Source organism: Arvicanthis niloticus, chromosome 3 (assembly GCF_011762505.2).
Source record: "Arvicanthis niloticus isolate mArvNil1 chromosome 3, mArvNil1.pat.X, whole genome shotgun sequence".
NCBI classification, from domain to species: domain Eukaryota; kingdom Metazoa; phylum Chordata; class Mammalia; order Rodentia; family Muridae; genus Arvicanthis; species Arvicanthis niloticus.
In genome coordinates this window covers 96,521,595-96,545,476 of record NC_047660.1, presented here as the reverse complement: position 1 = coordinate 96,545,476, position 23,882 = coordinate 96,521,595, and the positions used below count along the sequence as shown (strand labels likewise).

Sequence of the window (23,882 nt, the reverse complement as noted above, 5' to 3'; positions counted from 1 at the left end):
AAATGAAAGAGGGAAAGATGGGCCTGAAACTACCAGCAAGACACACACCCCCTTCTACTCTGAGAATACTCTCCTGACACTGACAATGAGCTAAGACTAGAGAAGTTAAGAACTCAATTTTCTTACTGCAAGACAGTTTTGTAGGCTGTCTACATTCTACATTGTGCCTAGTCTACCTAGAAGAGCATTTACATAACCCCATCCCTCTCCTTCTATCTGCATCTCTGCTGCTGGAGGGATGTGAAAATAGGCTTACCTTTAAGGAGGTATTTTAGTCACAGCTCTCCAGGGACAAATCAATTGTGATGTACGGTGCCAAACCCCAGGCCTCAGGCCCCCAACATCCAAGTGTATAATTAGGAAGGCAATTAGGAGCAATCACATTCTTCTGGCCAATTACTGCTTCTCCCAGGGAGTCTCACTCTTAAAATTAGACCAGGAGTCAAAACCTACTTGTGCAGCGTTTATCCCCTCCACACGGGTCTCTCCAAGGATCTATCAGATGTTCCCCTAGTTTACTTAGCTTCAAGCACTCTCTGGAGAATGTAGGACTCTACACAATCTCCTAATGGATTTACTCTCTGGCCAAAATGGAAGTATCTGAAAATAGCAATTGGACTGGCCAGAAGAAGAAGTAACTTCTAAGTTGGACTGAGTTCCAAACTTCTGAGATAGAAGCTTGTTCTTGAGCTGTTGAAAACTAAGAGTACTGTTGATTGTGGATGCTTACTACCCAGCCTTAGGGCTGTTCTCACTTTCGTACATCTATCAGACAAGGCAAGACCCAGCTCCTCCTTTCTCTAAGGCTCATACCATATTACTGCCTTCTCCTTCCACTTTATTCCAGCTTTCACAGTTTACCATCAGATGCTAGGGCTGTCCAGGTCTGCGCTGTATGCTCAAGATTATCTTTCCCCAGCTGATCACATGACTGTGTGACTCTTGCCATAAAACAGACATCCACTGCCATTATCCATAATGGTTTTCTTCATGGCTACACTATAACCATGCTGTTCTTGCTTCCCTTGTTGACATGACATGTGTTTCAGAGAGGAGGATGACAAGCATTTGAGTGAACAAGGTATGAATGGTAACACAGAAGCTTTCTTTTAAGTGTTCTGTGTGTCAGGTATTTGCAGGAGACACTGGTGATCCAACTATGAATGGTACTTGAAATCGTAAAAATCTATCACATTGGCACTTTGAGAGAAAAGAAATAGACAAAGTCACGGCCTTCAAAGCCCTTTCTTTTACAAGAACCTTTCTTGAGAAATAAGATAGGTTACCAAAATAGCTAGGCAATCATGTCCCATAAAACTGATCAACTGCTAGTTATCTCCACACATGGTTTGGAACACACATTCAACTCCAGTGACCGTCCTCAGGAAAACTCACACACTCTTTGACCTATCCTTTCTTCAGCTGTATGTTTCTAATTTGGTGCTGTAAACAGTCCTGGCATTAAACCTCTCTCTTCTGCATCTCCCAGGTACCTGCTTGCTCCAGCTCACCACATTTACTGCCCTACCTTAAAGAGCACTGGGATCTTGTCCGTCCCTCTGCAAGACTGTCACTGTCTCCCTGATCCTGGAAGAAGCCGATGTGGGTTGATATCTCCAGTGCTTTAAAAAATATATATTGCCACCCTTATACATACTTAATAAAGCCTGCAGAAAGCAGAGGAAGAAGATCAAGATGGAAACAGCAATTTCTCTGTCTGCATTGCCAGATACATGAGTCACTAGCCACATGTGGTCCTTAAATTTAATTTTAATCAAATTAAATCCATTTCCTTGGCCACATTTGCTGTATTTCAAATGGTCAATGGTCACATGTGGCTAGCGGCAACTGTGTTAGCCAGCAGAGAATGGCACATCTCTCTCACCGAAGAGTTCTATTGGCGTGTGCTGAACAGACCTTTATGAAATAAAACGCTCAAATAAACATTTTATTACTTATTGACTAGAAGAAATGGTATTTCTAACATCCTATAAAGACACTTGATTCAACAGAATGCTTCAAATATTTATGTAAGAATTTCAGTGTATGTCGTACCACGTTAAGAACAACAGAAGAATATAGGCCTGACCATGACCCATAAGAATTTCACTAGCAATGGTGCAAAGCAAGACAGCCTACCAGTCCACAGTCAGCTAGGTTTCAGAGTCAAAGTAATGCACAAGGAAAGCGATAATGGCATTCAATCGTTAATTCCAACTGGAGAAGGGAGTGGTATTCATATTTTAGCAGCATTTAAGCAAAGAACTACTTTCTACACTACTCCTTGAAGACAAGTAGGATCTTAACAGACAAGCTAAGCCCATCCAAGATTTAAAATGTGGTAGAAAGATTCAGGGGCAGAAAGATTGGGAAGAATAACAAATGTGTTTTGGTGCTAAAGAAAGAAGTTGGAAAGAGGCTGTGGCAAGGCCTAAGTATACAGAAAGACAGAATTCCTTCCATGGAAAGACTGGTGTGAGCCTACAAAAATGCTGAATGCATGACATCCACAGACCCACCCGGTCTAGTCGCACACTCGGAAGCTGGACTTCTCAGTCAAGAGACTTTCCATAGAAGTGAGCTATTTATGGGGAGGCTATTTTTTAAGATGGTTGAGCATGAATGCATCACTTTTTAAAAAAAAAAAAAAACAACAAGTCTCGCTCTCCAAAGGTATGAGGAGCCAAGGAAGCCATGAGTGACTGTGGAGAGCAGATGAGATCCTACGTGAATAGGCACTGTTGACATGGGCCAGGCCATGTCAAGAACCAATGCTTCAGACATATAAGAGCCACAAAGCCTTCCTCAGGTCAGGCCAGGGTGTGCAAAGCCTTCCTCTGGTCCAGTATGGCAGTTGCTGCCACTCCTTTAGAGAGCACACAGCCCATCTGCCCCAGCTTTTCTGTGTACTTTTGCCTTTCCTTTCTCCATTCCCATGTGGCCCCTAGGCTTCTAGGACCAAGAACTACTAGACACAGCAAAGGGAAGAATTTCATTATGAGACAGACATTTTTCATGCAATGTTAGAAGAGGAGGAGGAGGAGGAAGAGGAGGAGAGGGAGGAAGATGAACAAGAGGAAGAGGAGGTGAAGGAGCAAGGGGAAGAGGAGGGAGAAGAGAAGGAGAAGAAGAGTAGAAGAAAGAATGGGAGGTGAAAATGGAGGAGGAAGAGGGAGAGAAAGAGGAAGGGACAAAACTATACCAAGATTCAGCATGTAAGGCAGGCTGGGGAAATCTGCAAAGGCTACTACAGTCTCGCAAATTTTAAAATGTTGAAAGAATCTTCTTTTTTAATGTAATACATAATCATAATATGAGCAAGTAACTCCACAGTTGGGGAAAGAACTCATCTGCTAGGAACTGAAAATGAGGCAAAGCCTAAGAAAAGTGGTCTTGTTTGGAAACAGATGAAGTGGGCCTTGATGAAAGAATGAATTCTTAATTTTGGGACAGGTCAGTAGAATGGCTAGGTCGTTTGGGCATCTGGGCCAATCTTGTTTAAGCCAGGAATTTCCGTGGAGCTCTATCATTTAGGTTGCTATCTGCAGTAATGGGAGCAAACGCATGACTCTGCAGATGCTAGGCAAGCCTTGTGAAACTGAGCTGTAAGCATCCTGGCCCCGCCTTTTTTGAGGCAGAGAGCTGCTATGTAGGCTGCTCTCAAGTTCACTTTGTACTTGGAGTCTGCTAATTCATTATTCCTGCCTCAGCTTCTTAAGAACTGAGATTACTAGACTGAACCACACCCAGATGCTCACGGTTCTTAGGTGGCAACTGAAGCAGACAGCTCCCAGCAAGCATCCTTCTGAGGTACCCTCTGCCCTGACTCTAACAATTTCTAATTATAAAGCAATGATTTTTTACCTTTGAAATCTCCCAAGAGAATAATCCAGACACAGCTACACTTAAAAAGAGAAAACCAGGGTGATGGCCTAGAAAGACTCATTCCCCCCCCCCCCGGGGGGGCGGGGAGAGCACAGCATGAGCATGGGGCTGCAAAGATCCACTGCCTTCCACAATGCCTGTGACTCTTACACAGCACCTCTAAGACCAGTTCCCACAGGTTTCATCTAAAAGCCCAAACTTCAAATGCCAACAAAAAACCAAACAACCAAACAGACAAACAACAAACAAAACTAGAGTTAGAATCCATACATCAGGCACTACCCAGGGACACTCCCTAGTGTACTGGGCAGACTAAGATGAAATTCTCATATTCTGGGACCTCTCAGTCATCAAATACATTTGTACTTTCCTTGTCACTGTGAATTCACTTTGAAAACAAACAAAACAACAACAACAACAAAACCACACATAAACTCCTTCTTGAGGGCCAGCAAAATGGTTCAGTGGGAAAAGCTGCTTGCTGTCAAGTCCCTTTGCGGGGACTAGCACAGTGGAAAGAATAAACTACTCCCAAAAGTTGCCCCTCCACAGGTAATTTAATTATAAAAGTTTCTGTAAATGGCACATTTTGCTGTGCTGAGTCTGGTTGAAATGAACTGAAAGACCAATCTTATTCTCTATGTCACAAAAGAGAAGACATGAAACATTCACAGTGTGATGGACCGGGCTCTTTGAGGCTGCAAGGTTACAAGAACACAGCAGTAGCTCTGGGCAGGCTACGTAACTCTGTGGCCTTTGAAGTCTACACCAATATCACAATGACCATCCCCTGCTCTTATGAGCCAGAAAACATTCCACAAAAACGTTTAACAAGAAGCAGTGTATGGAGACTTGCTCAATGACCACCTCAAGTTCCAGGTATCAAACCCGTAGTGGGCCCAGAACATTCTACTCAAATCTTTCATTAGTTTGTTATTAGTAACCCATTCTTTTTTTCTTCCTCCTCTTCTTCAAGACAAGCAGAAATCGACTTTCAAACCTAACAACAGTCCAGAAGACAACAAACAAGACAAACATTCTCTCTCTTAAATACACCAACTAGTAAATATCCTATCTCCTGGGCACTGCGGAGATAGCTCAGCACGTAAGAGTGCCAGCTACTTTTCTAGACAACTGAGGTCCAATTCCCAGCACTCACAAGTAGGCTCACATGCATCTGTAACTTAGTCCTGGAGGTTCTGAAACCCTCTTCTGGCTCTGTGGGCACTGCATACACATAGTGCATACAAAACACCCATACACATAATACTATCTCCTAAGTGTCTAGTAAGTAATATTTATCAAATAATCTTTATCACATTTTTGCTGAAAAATATTTTGCCTACCAACCTTTGTCCAACACCCTTACAAAGATGTTAGAGAAATACCTTCAATGCCCTTAAACACAAACCAGCATTCTACTGAATACCAACCAATGAGAAATTCACTCAGGAGACACACCTGCATGCATTTGTAAGCTTGGGAGCATGGTAAGCTAACATGTGTTTTAAATGTTGTCTCTGTCTATACAGCCAGCAACTCTGAAGGGCCTAGACTTGAAAGTTATGGAGAAAAGCAACAGCATAGCTGCCTCATTTTTCCAACCATCTCACATACAAAATTAAAAGCACACAGATATGAGGATGGTTCTTGTAGGGCTATGGGAATAGCAAGAATCTGGATATAATGAAAACTTTCTCATTATAAAAAACTTCTCCACTAGCCTGTAGTGATAAATGGATGATATAAAGTCATTGTTTTTAAAAAAAAAAAAAAAAAAATTTATGGACTGACTCAGGGGGTAACTAAAGTTTATCAATAAAATATTGGTGTGTGTGCACGTGTATGCACGTGTATGTGCAAGCGAACACACACCTGTGTGTATGCGTGGTATGCAAGGGTGTTAGAATGGCTACCCTGGGGAAGGAGGACAAGAAGACATATCATGTTGCCCCTTTTCCCAATGACTGATAGAGGCACGCTAATGACAAAAATGTTTTGAAAGTTAGAAAGCTGAAGATTAAAGAAAAAAATGAATGTAAAAGGTTAAGCAGATCAGTGACACATTTTGATATCCACATCACTGTGTTGGCAGCAACACAAGACAGCTGATGAGCCAGGAAGTGTAGCTCAGTGGTAGAGCACTTGACTGGCATGTGCAAGACCCTGGGGCTGGGAAGGAATGAAAGTGTGGAAGTCGCCTGCAAACTCCTCAGTGGGTGCTTCAAGGGTCTAAAAGGATCAACGACTCTCTTTGTTCACTTCTTACCTGAGTTATGTAACTTCTCGTGAAATCCTAGAATCAACCTTGGTGAAGACCATTAGAACCCCTAAGAGGAAACTCATGAGGACACCAAAATCACCAAAATTTCCATACTTACTCAAGCTACTCAAAGCTACTGTGACTCCAGGGTGGGCATGGGGAGGACATGGAAGAAGTATCATTTTCTATTGTTTATCAATATTTCAAACACAAGACATTCACAGGAAGATATGATGCTGAAGTGGGAAATGGGAATTGTGTAGGCATCATTAAGTCTTTTGGGGTATTGGCTGTATATCTGGTCTCCATGGCAATTAAACTATGAACAAAGCAAGTTACCAAGGTCCCAAAGGCTCCAGTAATAAATTGATGGCATCCAGTGCTCAGGCATAAGTCACGTGGAAAGATTGGGTCCCATGGGACAAATAAAACTCAAAGGACTATAACAGAGAAAAAATTATTTTGAATTCCATAAGAGGTTTCGTTTGTTCATTTGTTTTAAAGACAAAACTTAAGGGAGGAAAAAAAAAAAGGAGAAAAATCTCAAGGTCTTGAAAGCAACCCCTTGGTCCTGCCATCGAAGAAGTCAGGGCAAGCATGAGCCAAACACAGAGTAAGTGGCTTGGCATGCTCTCTGACCTCCACTCAACATTATCGGAACTGAAAGCTTCATTTTCGGAAAATGTCAAAGCATCATCATCATGCATCTTATTTTCTCCTTGTCCTGCTGGGGGAAGCGCTCTATACAGTGTAGGAGAAACAGATTCCAATCCATCTCAGTTGAACCCAAGCTTCTCTCCCTACACCCGCAGTGAGCAAACAAACAAACAAACAAACAAAAGACATGAATAAACAAGAGAGGAATCCACTGAAGAGCAAGAGCAACTGAGATGTTGTGTGCAGATGTCACAGCCGGGAAGGGGAGCTCTCATGGCGGTGAGAGGTAGATCTCACCAGGCAGAACTAAAGAACTGACACCACATGAAAAGTAAGCAGAGGTGTGACAAAGAGGACCCAGTCATCAGCAAGAAAAGGTGAGTCCCACATAATCAAATGACAGTAAATTTCTCCAACCCCATAAATTTAAGCAGCCAATTTTTAATTGCATTAAGACAGAAATTCACAGGGCTGGAGAGATGGCTCAGTTTTTAAGAGCACTGACTGGTTCTTCTGTATGACCCACATTCAATTACCTGCAACCATTTGACCATTCACAACCATCTGTGACTCCAGTTCCAGAAGGTCAACAAAGATAAAATATAGATTTAGGTGTTAAGCCAGGAATATTGGAATGGAGTGTGTGCTAGCCTTGGGGTGGTTTAGAAGTGACCAACCACTGAGCTAATCGAGGCATATCAAAATTAGCTGGGGTGTGTGTGTGTGTGTGTGTGTGTGTGTGTGTGTGTGTTTCATTCATGAATCCAGACCTCTTGGGCAGGTGCAGGGCTTGTGACCTGCTAGGAGCCAAAGCAGATTAACTACTCACTGCTACAATATTTGTTATAGAAAATGGCTAAAAGCCCTGCAAGCCTGCCAAACTAGCATAAGAACCTTTTAGAATTACTCTATAGAAGTGTCAAGTCAGGGACTGGAGGGATAGCTCAGGGCTTAAGAGTACCTCGTGCTCCCGATGAGGACCTAGATTCCGGTCACAGCTGACCATATAGCAGCTCACAGTAACTCCAGTTTTAGTGGAACCCACATCATCTTCTTATGGCCTCCCTGGGTGCCCACACTCAAGTGAACATTCACACCCACAAAACACACACGCACATGCACATGAACACACACATACAATAGTAAAATATATCTTTTTTAGATGTAAAAAATAAAATAAAAATGAAAATGTGCCAGGCCATGTATCACAGTAAGTGTAACACCTAATAAATCTACCACATTCTCCACTATTGTTACCTATTATCATTTCTGTGTGCATGTGTGTATGTTCATGTATGTGTGAGGTAAGTGTTGACAGTCTTGCTCAACTGTTCCCACTTTTATTTTCTGAGACAGGGACTCTCTCCAATCCTGAAAGCAACGACTGAGTAAGCACAGCTTACCAGGGGCCAGGGATGTTCATGTCTGTGGTACAGAACCACGTGGTCACATGTTCCTTTTACATGAGTCCTGTCCCAGGGATCCAACCTCAGGTCCTCAAAGCCTGTGTCAGTGGACACTTTACGCACTGAGCCATCTTCCCAGCCCATTACTGTTTCTGACTCGCCATAGAGTAATTACTCTCAATTAAGGGTAATTTTTCCTCTGGAAATACCTGGAAACATGTCTGACTATCCACTTGAGTCTACGCTATTCTTCACACTCAGAACAAAGACCAGTGAGACAGCCTCATCTTCATGTTTTCTACTCATAACCCCTAAGCTCATCTTTTTCTCTCTTAAAACTGAAATCTCCAAAGATACTCTTCCCTGACATACTCATGTACCCCCACTACCACAGCCTAGCCATGCCAGATCTGACTGCTTGTTAAGACAAACTGTGTTCTTCAAAGACTTTTTTTCTTCCTCTGATCATTTATGAGTGAGGATTCTGTTATTTCTGAACTCAGCATGAAATAAAGCCACCCCACACTCTCATAGGAATCCCTGCTCTCTCAGGTTACGTATTATATACAACTCACATCTGTAAATTTAAAAGTTGTTATTTCTACTAAACATGTACATGCATGTTTTCTGAAACATGCATTTTTTTTTAGCACAGGAAACTAACTGGCATTCCAGCACTGTGTTCTATTTCCTTTAAGAGGAAGAAGAGGAAGACACCTTGGAGGTTCTTGGGCATGGCTGTTCCTTCTGCTGAGTCAGAGTGGCTGAGGGGGTCTCAGGAAGTTCACTGTTAAAGATTGGACGTTCCCAGTTGTCACAATCCACAAGACCCAGCACAGCTTCCTAAAGCTGTCAGGAAATCACTTGCCACATCGGATAGATGGTGATCCCATCCATGAGAAACCACCTCCTACCCCTCTCCCCACCACATGCTTTCTACACATGGATCTTGGGGATCGACCTTCATTTAGCCCTTGCCAGAAAGTTCCTTCACTGAGAACTGGCACTGGGATGGTCAGAGGGGCCTTAATTCCACAGTGATGAAACTGTGTTCACATAAAGAAACTGTGGTCCAACATCAATAAACCAAGAGAGCTATATACATCTACAAAACAAACAGTTAGAATAGCTGTAAAAGCTTCCCAGTATCTGAAATTAGTTCCTGCATTAAACATCCCCCCTTCAAAAGACATACATCACACCTGTAAGTTGTAGCGAGATAAATCCGGGACTGGTTGTGATAAATGTGAAGATTGTTGGGTTTTTAAATTAATAACTCTGTCTCCATCAAATTCTAAGACCATAAACAGAAATTCTAATAAATGTGTATCTATGGTCATACATATCTTACAGACAAAATCTAAAATCAATTAATATAATTCTTATTATTATATCTCCTGTCCTCCAGATCCATAAATCTCTTTCCTTCTTTAATGCGACCTCAAAGTACATCACATTATCCCCTTAACTTACACCCTAAGTCTTCCGTAGTGCACTGCTGTGCCTGTATGAAGTGTGAACATGGGGGGTTCCCACCTTTCATACAATAGCCTAGCTTACGAAATAATTTAACCGTCGGCCTATGAATAGAAAGATACTTCCAGTGCTCTTCATACAGTATGCAGCATAACCAACAAAGGGCAGAGCTCATTTGAAGCTAAATATAAGTAAATTATTCAAATAAAAATTTCTGTATTGGGGGAATTTATCCGTGAGGAAAACGTTTAAATAATTTGGAAATAAAGGTCAAAGACCACAACTCAGCATTCAACACAGGCAAATTTCAGAACAGGGAAAGCCAGTTCTGGTGGTAACAGTCTTTAATCCCAGCTACTCAGCCAGCAAGGCAGGAAGATTGCAAGTTCAAGACCAGCCTTGACAACTTAAAAGGGAGATTTGTCTGAAATCAAAGAGTAAAAAGAGGGCTGGAGATATAGCTCAATGGTGATGGTTTGCCCATCACACATAGGACCCTAGCTAGGTTTAATCCTAATTTTAAAACAAGAAAAAGAAGGTAGTCGTGCAGTCTCTGCTTTCTCTCGCATGTGTTTTGATAGTCAATGGTTATTCCATTAGTATTTTTAAGTACAAAACATTCCTGTGTAATCATCACGCTAAACAATGGATCTGGTAGGAACCTGGCTTCCTTTTCAAAAAGCAGACTGTACTTCTATATCTACTGATATCACGAGACTAGACTCATAAATCCCAGCAAACTTAATGCAAAAATCATCCTTGAAAATGAAATCTCTTTTCAATAGGACTAAATTTTTTCTTTTTTTCTTTTCTTTTTCTTTCTCTCTTTCTTTCTTTCTTTCTTTCTTTCTTTCTTTCTTTCTTTCTTTCTTTCTTTCTTTCTTAATAATTATAGGACTGAGAAAGAATCCAAAGGCGGGGATTAGGCGAGCTAAAATCAGATTAACATCCCTCAGGAAGAAAAGTGTAGTTCCCACAGCCTTCACCATCAACAGCTTCTAGACTTGAGCTCTAGTCACCAGGAACATGGGGTGATAGGCCACAAACACCACACAATCAGAACCAATAACATGAGGTGGCAGGCACACAGACAATACACAATCAGAACCAGGAATAGGAGGAGGCAGGCACACAGTCAACATACAATGGGAACCAGGAACATGTGGAGACAGGCGAACAGTCAACATACAATCAGAACCAGAGTGACGAAAATTTACAAGGCCCTAGAATTCCAACTGCAAGAAAATTTACACTCCTGAGTGGGCCTGGCATCCGAATGAGAAGCTTCTCAAGCTCCTCAGAGTCCTGCAGGCACACCTGGAGATCTACAGTGGAGATCAGGATAAATACATTATATTACAGTATGCTTAACCTGCTCTGTGAGTGGCTGCCATAAGTAACAAAATTTCACTTTCCAAAGAGAAAAGAAGAAGATGGAGTCATAGCTCTACAGTCAGGGGCTACATGAATTCAACCTTTAAACTCAAACTTGTACACGAGAGCTGTGTCTGATCTGGGAGAGAAACAGTGCCCTGCCATGGAGGAAGCTGAGGGCATTAAGGCATGGATAGATAACACAACGTGGACTTAAACCCATCACAGTGAGGCTCTTGTTGATCTGCATGGAGGTGAGGATACACTCCAGGAGCTACCTGTGGTTGCTGCTGTGCATATGTGCATCTGTGTGTATACGAGCATGTGCATGTGTATAAGCATGTTCATGAGCATGTGTATGAGCATGTGTATGCATGCGTGTATGCGTATGTGCATGTGTATCGCATCAAATATAAAGATGCTAACACTTGATGAAAAGCTGGATGGTGCTGGCCTTTCATTCACCATTCTCAGCTCTTCCCTTTTCTACTTCCCCTCCTAAAGGTGATCCCAAGAAGCTGCTATTCCCTTCTCAGCCCTACAGTGATTTCAAAGATTTACAACTGGGGCACTATCATTTTTCTCATGGTGCTACACACAGCCAGTTTACTCTTCAGGGACCTTCACGGTTAGTGATACTCACATGGATATTATCTCCTAACGACCTCCTAGAGTAAAGAGTTGACACCTGAAAGAATCATCAGGGACCTTGAAGTAAAACAACAATAATAAAAGCAATCTCCCATCTCTCTGCTGCAGATGCCATCATCTTTCTCTGCCCTATATGTCAGAAGAGGTGGATGTCTCACCATAATCAGACTGAGATCCATGCCCTTAACATTTCACAGTAGAGTTCTGGAATGGTCCACAAGCTGTACTGCCTACTTGTACTGCCCAAGTTTCAAAAAGCACTGAGTGTCTTGCTACTCACTACGCTGTAAGCATCAGCAAGTCCCTGAACTATATGAATCTTGCTAGACTGGACAAGATAGACCAACCTCTGGGGCTGGTGAGAAAGCCAACCATGACAAATCAAGAACTTCCAGTTCAGTGAAACTCTCTCTCAAAAAAGTGGACAGAGAGAAAGATAGGAAGATACCTGATATCAAACCTCCAGTATGTATATGTATGCATCCATGTACACAAACACACACACACACTCTACTAATAAAACATAAATCTGGGTGGATAACAGCCTACAGAGTTAGAGTCACAATATCATGGTGACTGATAACCTAAAAGCAATCTATCCTGAAGCCTCTAAGAGAGGGTTGCCCAACTCTGGTCTGACTGCATTTAAGCCAGGTCATCCTTTCTTGTGGGATTTATCTGCTGTAGAAGATGGAAGGTTACACCCTGAGGCTCCATCTACCAACCACCGACTGCTCAGCAAACCATTCTGAATTGTAACAATCAGCATTTTCAGACTTTATAAATGTTCCCTAAGGAGATAGCTGGAAACTAACTCCATAAACCAATGGAAAGCTCATATTCTAAGGCATAATGCAGAAGTAGAAGGCTGCCGCCGAGGCTGAACTAAAATTAGGAGAGTTTTTGGGGATACATCATTTAACCCTTCTGAATGAACCCTACTGCCTCTCCCCTTTTGCTTTTGCCTGGAATGTTTAGCCTACATTCACACTGGGCTCAGCCAATTATCCAAACCCATTCTTCTAGTCGGTGATTGGCCGAAAGCATGAGCGTGTGATGAGATCTAGGCAATGAAATACGAAGGTTAACTGGCAAGGGGGTGGGATGATTTGAGAAGCAGTTTACGATACTTGCTTTGAGAAAAAAGACATGAAGGGCTGGGAGAAGTCCTTTGTTCTTGCTGTACAAGTGTGAAGACCTCAGCACGATCTCTAACACTCATGTAAAAATCCTGTATGCAGGATGAGGAATCCAAGCAGAAAAACCACGATACCTTCTGCAGCCATTCTAGACAACAGGCCAGCTCCAGGTTCAATGAGAAACATCTCAAAAAATATAATGGAGATAGACAGAGGAAGATACTCCTCCTGGCTGCTGGCCTCCATATGCGCACGTGTGCGTGCGTGCGCACGCGCACACACACACACACACACACACACAAGAGGTGCAAGTTAGAAACACTTTCTATTCATTTCTGTGCCCTATATAACTCTGCCATTAAACCTCTGCAACTGAAGCCATATCTAAACCTTAAGGAAGTGACCTAGAGGCTGACAAAGCATGGAGAAGTACACCATGCCACCAAGGTGGCAGAGCAGGATCAGAAGGTACTCTGTGCTGCAAAACAAAGCAAACTACCCTTACTGCTGAGCCCCGCATCTGTGGTCTTCTGAAAAAGCTAGAACCTCCTAACTCACTCCCTAACAATTTCAGATACTTAAACATGCTTCTGGAAATAAGTTCTGTGGGATTAGGGGGGTGGGGAACCTCGGTGATACTGCCAGCCTACCAGCTGCAGGGTACCACAATGCCCACAGGAAATAAACCTTGACCAGCTCTTTCCCCTGCCTTAGGCGAGCTGTCCAACAGGCCTGCGTACAGAGACTTCCTTTTCACACCCAAGTGGATGCTGAGAGAAAGGGCCATCATACAGGAAAAGGATGTCATCAGACAGCTCATTAGAAAGTGCTGTAAGAACTAAAAGCCACAAGACTTTCAGAATGTGTCAAAATCTCATGTCAAGAAGAGACTGCCAAGTAATTACTTAACAACAGTGATAAGAAAATATTTCCCATTCTCACAGAAAGTTCCAAAAGCAAAACCCATCCAAACTGGCCTGGCTCATCTTTACCGGCGCTCATCAAAAAGGCTGGTAGAAATTCACATTTTGTTCTCCTCCTAAAATTTCCCGATGGCCAATCAATACTGACTATACTAATAGCACTGCTAAGAGGAACAACAGTGTCTGAATACTAGGACCTAGGAGATGGGAAGAAAGAGCCTGCAGGAGGAAAATAGGCCAGCGAGAACCAGAGCAGAGCTTCCAAAGGATGCCTTTGGGAGCAAGAGTTTCATGTAGGTTTGGGGAACTTTTTCATGCATTTAAAAGAAGGGTCTTCAAGGTAAGAATGTAAGGAGACATTCTTAAAGCTCGGGAGTCTGGATCCGCTGCCTTCTGCACATCACGGAGGATGACAAGATCAAGTGAAGCAATGGAGTAAACCCTCATGCCCCCAACTCTCACTCTCTCTCTCTCTCTCTCTCTCTCTCTCTCCGAAATCTAGCAAGGCCTCAGTCAATAAAGCACTTGCTGAGTTCACTCATTCCTCAATGCCAGCACGAAAAGTGTGCGTTGGTTCGAAGAAGGTGGAGCCCCTAGCTGACTACCCAGGTCAAGAAGAATCCTGTATCATCAAAGAGAAAGGTACAGATCCCAGTCAGTAACGTGATGCCCTGGGCTGTCCTCCTGCCTCCACACATGTGCACATACCAGAGATTCACAGGGGCTGGTAGAGGCTTGGTGCGGAGATTTACTGCAGGAGCCTGGGGACATCCATGTTTAAGGAAACACAGAAGAAACTCGAAGGTAGTTGGGAGAGGTGGCTGGACCAAGTGTGAATCCTAAAGGGTTGAGGTATTTACAGAGCTGAATGAGGTCTACATTGGAAGTTACATCAAGAGTAATATTGAGCTATCATTTCTGAATCAGACCCTATACATTTCCCCAACTTTTAGCCCAGCTCCCGGCAACCCTGTACCCTATGACCTCTGCACCTTACAGTCCTTTGGCTGTTTGACAGCTAGCTGGCTGACTGCTTCAACTTCTCTGTGTCAGCTATACTCTCTTCAGAAGAAGGTGGACTGTGTTGGCTAGAATAGTAGTTAAACTATTGTTTAGATGAAACTGTTCTGTTTAGATGATTTTTCTTTAAATTGACCAAATATTTATAAAATCTTCAATGAACTTTACCAGGAACTTTAACATATCCAAACAGAAAAAAGAGCAGTCTTGTCAGATAGGAAAGACACCAGAAAATTATGGCATCAACATTATAAGACATGCTCCTACTAAAGACTCTGGTGCCAGACAGATCACTCGTTATAAAAATACCTGAGCAAGTAACAGTGGCGTGAACGACCTATTTGTGCCAAACCTGGAATTTCTCCCTAACTAAAAACCACTCAAGAAGGACTGACATTATTAGACTAAGAACTGGTCATTTTTGGATTAAAATAAAATCACTTTCAATGTTATATGCACCAAAGGCATTATTTTATACTCCAGTGATGTCAGTCAGGGAAAGGGGAGAGTTCCTAAAAATACTAGACAGTGTTTCTCAAAAAGGCAACGTCTGGGATTGGAGAGATGGATCAGCATGTAAGGTGCTTGCTCCCAAGCCTGGGGAATCTAAGTTCAATCCCAGGAGCCACAGGATAAAAACAGAGAACCAACTCTAGTCAGCTGTCATTTGACCTACAGTTGTGTTTGTTCTCTCTCTCTCTCTCTCTCTCTCTCTCTCTCTCTCTCTCTCTCTCTCTCTCTCTCTCTCTCTGTGTGTGTGTGTGTGTGTGTGTGTGTGTATATGTGTGCATGCATATGTGAAAACAATTATTGAACTCTCTTAGATAAAACCACAAAGCCGTCAGGATCAAAAGCTGGATGTTGTAGTGTATGCCTATTATCCAAATGCTCATAAAGCAAAAAGCTCATGAGTTCAAGGCCAACCTGGTCTACAAGAGGGAAGACAGCAAAAGAGATGCTAAGGGGTGTTAGAGATGAACCAAGGACAGTGTTCACATATGAATAGTTGGAATGGAACCTTCTGTCCTGTAGGCTGATTTTAAAAGATAAAGATTAAGACAAGGTTCTACCTTATGCAGATAGCACTGCTGTATTTCTTAGCCTATCCTCCAGATTTCAGTGGCATAGGAGGTAATGAGGTCTGGTGAAAGAGACAACCGGCATGCTTTAACAGCACGAGGGACGAGAAAGAAGGCACACGACTCTTACTGCAGTTGATGCAAACAGGCTCAGGCACCCTAACCGCTACCTTGCAACTCATTTTGCTTTTTGGATTGAAGTAAACCAAGAGAAAAGTCAGTCTGGGGGAATACAGCAAATATTGAGTCCAGACTAGCCTGAACTTCCCTAATGCAGAGAAACCTGATACCTTATCTGACTGCGCTACCATGACCACTTCTCTAGGAAAGGTGACAAGAAGATAAGGAATAGAAGTCCAAATCTGTTTAATAACCTCATAAAGAAAAGGCTAATAGAGCAGGGATTAGGATGATACGAGCCAACAATACGTTGTCAATGAGGATGCTCTAAACCATACCTAACAATGCTGTGCAGGGCGAAGGGCAGGACAGTTGCTTTCTCTCATTTGACAGTTTATGAGCTGAGCTGGGAACGATAAATGGGTGTGTGTTGTTAGGTATGAAAGGCAAACCTGTAGTTTTTAAGTAAACCTCATAGCATATGTGAATCCCTGCTGTGTGGTTATCAGGCATGCACAGGGCTACATGTATTTTCCTTCTGAGTGATTAATCAAATCCTCCGACTCATACACAACAACCCCCTACCCTGCCCCTCAAGGAGCCAGTTTCAAAGGCAGGAATACCATTCTTTCACATTTATAACTAGGAAAAAAGATGTATGACTTTGATCCATTGCAGATATGAAAAGTATATACTTCTATATGACCCTGTGCCTTGTGCAGCCTACTAAATTTATGGGCTAATGAATATAAGGATTTATGTTATGTCAAAGTAAATATTGACCTTAGCTCTGCCCCGGTCAATATTTACTGCTTTACTCAATAAACCCTGATGTTCATTTTCGAGCCAAGTCAATATCAGTTCATTAATTTCTGCATGGTTCATATCAGCATTTTATAAAATGTTTCACCTAAAAAATTAGGATACAGACAGTTAAAGAGACCAAAGCGGTGTTGCTTCCCTTATGGCTACATTTATTTCCAGGGCTCTTCCTCCTTACTTTGTACCCTCAACTGTTACTAGCAAAACTGCGTGATTTTAATACAAGTCAGCAACCTATCCTAGGACACAATCTTCTTTTAAAATATGTGTATATTGGCATAAGAAATTGAAGCACTTTTGAATATGCAGTATTTTCAAAACATTTGCACAGAGACAATCTCATTCATTTCTCAACGGGAACGAGTGTAGTCTTCACAGTTCTCAGTCTATTCTCAATGGGGTTGCATTATCTCTATCACAGCAGTACATACTGTGGTTTAACCTACTTCATTTCGGTGGCTACTTGTATTTCAGCATGAACTCCTACTGAACGTCATGGAGACATCTTAACCTTGGAGACATGCACAAGCCGTTTACAAAGGTAGGTTCCTTAAGGCCAGTTGCAGGAATGAAAGAATGGCATTACTCAACCTTCCACTATGGTGAAGCAGTGCTGTGCTTGCTGTCAAGCCTGACTATGTAAGTTATATCCACAGAGCCCACAGTTGTCTTCTGACCTACACACACACACACACACACACACACACACACACACACACACACACGAACGCACGCACGCACACAACCATAGTAATAATTTAATATTTTATAGTCTAGAAATGTTCCCCAAAGTCCACCAAAATACTCCATCAAAACTGGGAGCTTCAGGGTCAATTTCAAACTGAAATCTGGACTGGTATATACCCATGTTTAAAGAGCCATCATAGAACCAAATGAAATTTTCAACCAATATCACTTGACACCAAGGCAGCCCTGGAAAAATGGTTCATCTTCCTCGGAGTCCCTCATTCACACAGTCATGTTCACTTCTGATGCTCCACCTTACAAACTCTTACAGAGCCATCTCTGAAGAGATGATACTAAGAAACATTAGGGTAAAGGGGTTTTATTGCTGTTTGTTTGTATTGTTTTAAGAAAAAAGAACTCAAAAGTAAGAGAACAACAGGAAAATATGAGTTGAAAAAAAAATCTTCTTTTAAACGATCAGAGGTGAAAAGCCAAATTTGGCCAAGTGTCTGCAAACCCCGAGCCTCTGGCACCAGATTTGCCTTTAAATAGAAAGCCAGTGAATGTTTGACCATGTGCATTCTTGCTCACTCTATCTTGTAGCCAAAGATTAAACAAAAAGGAAACACCAAACATGTAAGGAGACAGTCTCACCTATAAGTTACTTGCTACCTTGAGGGCCCTCCTACCCGAAAACATTTGAGAACATGAAAATAATTGCAGGTGATGGTAGTACACGCCTTTGATCCCAACACTCAGGAGGCAGAGGCCGGCAGATCTCTGAAACTGCAGCTAGCCCGGTCTACAGAGTGAGTTCCAAGACAGTCAGAGCTACACAAAAATAAACCTCAACCTGACCCAACCCCCCCCTCCAAAAAATAACCAACAAAACCAACAAACAAGAACACAGAAATAAAAGGATTATTCAGTTTCGACCCAAATGAAATAAAAATGTAAAATACACTAGAAATATGGAAAAAAAAATGACACAGCTTGATAAGATTAAATCCAAGTTTTAAAATCATTATAACAAATCCATCCTCTCCTTCACATTCACTCATTTTAAATTAAATGTGATGCCATCCCCCTTGCATCATCCTAGACAATTCATCTTGCTTTCTCTCCTATGTCCAAATAGTCATGGATCTGAGGTGGTTTAAACAGGAATGGCCCTCATCAACTCGTGTTTGAATGCTTGACCCATTGGGAGTGGCACTATTAGGAGGTGTAGCCTTGTTGGAGTAGGTATGGCCTTTCTGGAGGAAGTGTGTCAGTGTGGAGGCTGGCTTTGACGGACGTCTCATGTGCTCAAGCTAGGACTAGCATAACACATTGTCTTCCGCTGCCTTCTGATCAAGATGCAGAGCTCTCAGCTTTTTCTCCAGTATCATGTCTGCCTGCATGCCACCATGCTTCTAGTCATGAACAAAACCTCCAAACTATAAGCCAGTCCCAATAAATGTTTTTCTTTATAAGAGTTGCAATGGTCATGGTGTGTCTTCACAGCAATGGAAATCGTAAGACTGACCCTTCTGGGCTCTTTCCTTCTACTTCCCAAAGCCCCAATGATAGGCCTCCTCATGACGAACACAGTCTCTTCTTCACATATGGGAGTAAAAGAAACATTCTCTGGAGTCTGTCATTATAGCCCAACACCTGGCGTTCAGTAAGCAGTTCAAAATGGAGCAGAAAACAAACAAACAATAAAACGACTTAAAGGCTGCAACCAAATTACCAGGGGTGTGTAGAAAAGATGGAAGTTTACTGTCAATAAAGAAGGGCTGTGGGAGAGGTGCATCAAGGCTGCGCTGGGAACCCAAGGCTGATTATATCCCTTCTCAACTCTGGCATTGTTTCAGCCAATCAGAAGCTACCTACTGCAAAGATAGAGTCTAGGGAAATTACTCCCTTAAGAGAGTCTGTAGGAGGCCTCAGGAGAGCAGTAAATAATACAGCAATATTAACATTAAACCTCTACATTTTACAGCGCCTTCCATTCTTCCAATGACAAAAGCAGCCTTCTGTAGGCATGTGTATTTTGATTTACCCTGTACAGACATTTTTAAAAATAGGCATAGAAATGTAATTTTAAAGAAGTTAATTATATCCTCAGTTCACAGGGGAGCTCATTACTTAAAGGGCTCCAAAGGCAAAGTCTTCTGTAAATCACCCACTCTTTTATCTGAGTATCAGAGCCCGTTAGTAAGCACTGAAGCACTGGGGCTCTGATGCAGAGGCTCTCATTTGTCTGTCCATCCGTTTGTCCAGCGAAAAAAAATGGACACTGAATCCTGAAGTGGAGGCACATTCCTATAATCTCAGACTCGGGAGGCCAAAGCAGCATGAATTCAAAGCTAGCTCTGGCTACACGGTGAGACCCCGTCTCACAAAGAGGCATTGAATCTGAAAAATCAAATGAAGCACAGTACATGGCAGAGGGAAGAAAGCTAAAAGCTATAATCTTTGTCCTCAAAAACTGTACACTTAACTGGGGAAACAAGCCACATTCCTACACAGAGAGACATGTGCTTGTGGAGTAGGGTGCAATTAAGAGCCAAAAGAATATCAGGTCTTCCAGTCCAAGGTAAAAACCCAAAATTCATATGTGCGCTGCAATGCTTGACACCTGAACCTCACCGCCATCTGTAGGACAGTCCTTCATTTCTATTTTATAGATAATTTTAAAAAGATCTTCACTATGCACTGGCCAAAAACACAGAAGCAATATCTGTTAGGATAATCCTGTCTGACCTTCAACTTGCTCAAGGACACAACTCCCCACAGCGAATTTTGGCAGTTAAATGTTCTGATTTTGGATTCCACTGAAGATGGGCACCACTGCCACCCCTACCCTGACTCATTTCATTTCTTTTTACAAAAAAAAAAAAAAAAAAAAAAAAATGCAGAGAATCCAGAGTCAAAGATCACTTAGCCTGGTTTCCTTCCAGCGTTTGAAAGGGAAGAGCAAATACACATAGGTTTAGAAAGATACTTGGGTTGCTTCCAGATTTGTTTCTTATTTCTTTTTCTTGACCTATCCAACATATGGTATTTTCATGCAAAAAAAAAAAAAAATTGCAGAAGTTTTGGGCACACTCCAAAATTCATTAACTGTCATCACCTGAAGTTACAGAGAAATTTCTACACCTTCGTTGGGCTAAAACTACAGAAGACAAATTGTTTTAATATTTCTAATGAGATACTTGAGAGGTCTGCATTTTTTTTCTCCTGGTGTAATCCTTCATGAAATTCCCCATAAGGATAAAAAAATCCAAAGATTAAAAAAAAAAATCCTGAAATGATAATCTTAGTCTCCACAAGCAGCATCTAAACCCAATGTCTCACTTTTGATGGATGAAGTCTTCACTTACTATAGAAACCTTGACCCTTTGCTACAGTAGCCAAGTAAGAACCTGAGGTGGAGACCTGTCTCTGAATGACTGTAATCAGAGTACTATGGGCTCCTCAACCATCAGTTCTGTGTGCCAAAGTTGAAGGAATTCCACAAGCCTATCAAAGGACAGTTTATACATCAAATATAGAGGTCTGCAGTATCCCAGTGAATCGGTGGAAATTAGTAATTATGGTTACCCTAGAGTGAACACAGAAATGTGCACATTCTACCACTGAAGTTCAGTAGTGGCTCCTGCTTAAGAAGAAGCTAACCCCAGCTCAAAACTCAGACTCTGAAGTGACTGTGAAGGACAGCCTGGGAATAATGACATCAGTACTGTCTGCCAAACTGCACCCCACCAAATGGCAATGGATGGAACCCAGAGACTGTTGTGAACCCAAGCTATGTGAATGTGAGGAGGGCCTAAATATTTTTTTTTTCTGTGAAGGGTCAGATAATAATATTCTTCATTTTTCCACCAAAAGTCCTTAGTTTTAGGGGTTGGTAAGATGGCTCAGTGCGTCAACCACTTACTGCATAAACCTGATGACCCTGGATTCCATGTATGGTGGAGGAAGAAAACTGACTCCCAAAGATTGTCCTGTGACTATCACAGATATTGAAGCACATGCAAGTGTGCACACATACACACACGTGCATGTCATACCTACCCATAATAACTATATATCTTAATTATAATTAATTATATATATATATATATATATATATATATATATATATATGCCACATATATATCTCCTTAGCTCTAAAGCTATAGTGAAGCACCACATACAGTACACAAAGTAAGTAACAAATATGGCTATATTACAATAGCTCTCACGTACAAAGTTGGATGGAAGCCTGCAGCTTCTCCATCTCTGAACTCACTGATCTTTTCTATAAACTTCATGGGCAAAGCATGTAAATCTGTGCATGCTATCTCCGTTCTTCAGCCCTCAGTGCTGCCTAGTGACTACTGGGAAGTGTGATGGCTCAAGAAGAGCTTCAGGAACACCAATGAGTAAAAGAGAAACAACGTCAAGAACATCCAAGCACAGTCCTTGATGACACAGACTGCACTAAATAACTGACACAGATCTTCTCCCGTCACATGCACAACGCCCTAGGGAGAAACCTTATTGCTTATTCCAGCTTCCCAGAGGGAAAACCGAGGCTCTGAGCAATTAAAAGTCCCTCCAAAATCAGACTCGGTGTTACCAGTTTTTGACATAGGTCTATACATGTGTACAAGATTCATACTCTACATACTACATCCACACCCCGCCCCAAGGATAAACGGCAATAACGTAGGAGGAACGAAATGGATCACAGAATTAGAGGCAGGATATTATGATCTGGTCCATTAAACTCATCTTTCAGACATGGCCTAATTTAGCTTTGCTAAATTTAAAGATGCCTCACAACAAAGAGCCTTACTTCTCTCAAGCCAGTATTTTCAGCACCATTTATACCTCAAAGTATATCCCAGGAGTGAAAATCCCACAGTCTGCTGTGGTTTTTAAGCACCAGCCTAAAGTGTGGAAAGTTAACAGATGCCAAGTGTCACTGTTTCCTGCCCTTCCTGTATCCATGGGCAAATACTGAGCAGCATCTCTGATAATCCCCAAATCTTCTTGACATGAGAAGCAACCCTGAGCCGACTCCACAAAAGAACCACTCTGATATCCCTGGAAAATGATTTCAGCATACACAGGATGTAGATAGGATGAGCATTCTGACTCAGATGAGTATGGACACAGTATACAAGTGGAAAATTCTACAGTCTAAACTCTAAACCCTAAAGGCATTGTATAAAATCATTTTGGGGTGTTCGCTACAAACAATATCCTGTTCAGACTTGGGCTCCACCCTGACACTTTAATGTGTATGTGTAAAAATCTAACATTTGAAAGTCTGACAGACCCAAGAATGTCAGATGAGGTGCTCAGAGTGCACATGAACTCTGTCTCCTTCCTCTGTTCCTCTTTCTTTCATTACACCTAACAAGTGGCTTGAGAAACTCCTCCAAATTGGTCAGATCCATCAGAAGGTTCTTCATGGACTGTCCTACCTGAACTGGAGAGTAGGGGATGAAGGGTCCAGGGTTGGGGGATTGGGAGCCAATTTACCAAAGCAAGACTTGAGGGACTACAGCCTGGGAAAATTATCCAGCTGGCTACCTATTCTTGTACAGCCTGTGAAGGAAGACTATATCTGAACATGTTTAAATGCTCAGTCTTAAAAAAAAAAAAAAAAAAAAAAAAAATCCAAAAGAAGGTATTTTCTTGTTACAGGACTCAAGTTCCAGGCCTCATAAACAAATCCATCACAACACATCCAGGCTTTCCACAGTATCATCTGGGCCGTTCTGATGCTGCTTTGGCAGGGATGAGTGCTACAGCAAAGATCCTTGTCTGGAACTGGTCTAGAATATTTATGACCTAGATCTTTCCAGATAAGTGTAAGTGTGCCAGTCCCTAAACATGAACTATCAGCCTTCAGCTGAAGGCAGAACCCGAATCTAGAAACATACACTATGCTACACTGGAAGAGAGGACTGAGGCCCACCAGAGGTAAGGGAATCAGCAATGGCCCCATTCCACTCACCTCACCCTGGCCGTATTTAGTAATGAGAGAAGTCTGGCTTCTTCATAGCTATTTGCAACAATACCCTATAACTTCCAACTTCCTGCCTAAATGCATTATTACACTAAATTGATGAACTGTAAATAACGGGCCACTTTACGCCCCTTCATGACTGATCCCACACCAGAGAGTACACAATGATAAATTTTCTTTGCATGTCTTGGCAAGAAGCTGTGTGTCTATAATTTTGACCTCCGTCTCCCAATTTCCTTCATTTATCAGAAAATGGTGAGAGAAGGCTCTAATTGGATAATTCGAATCACAAAGACGGAGGTGGGGTGGAATTCTTCACCATCACTGTCTGTGAGCAGCCAAACAAAACAGATTTGGCCACTCTCCC

The 23,882-nt window shown here is 42.1% G+C and overlaps 1 protein-coding gene across 2 annotated transcripts in view; it reads right to left on the bottom strand.

The window, feature by feature from the left end:
* Positions 1–23,882, bottom strand: part of Ptprg (protein tyrosine phosphatase receptor type G) — a 670,147-nt gene that overhangs the window by 484,111 nt on the left and 162,154 nt on the right. The gene's annotated exons all lie outside the window — the stretch shown is intronic.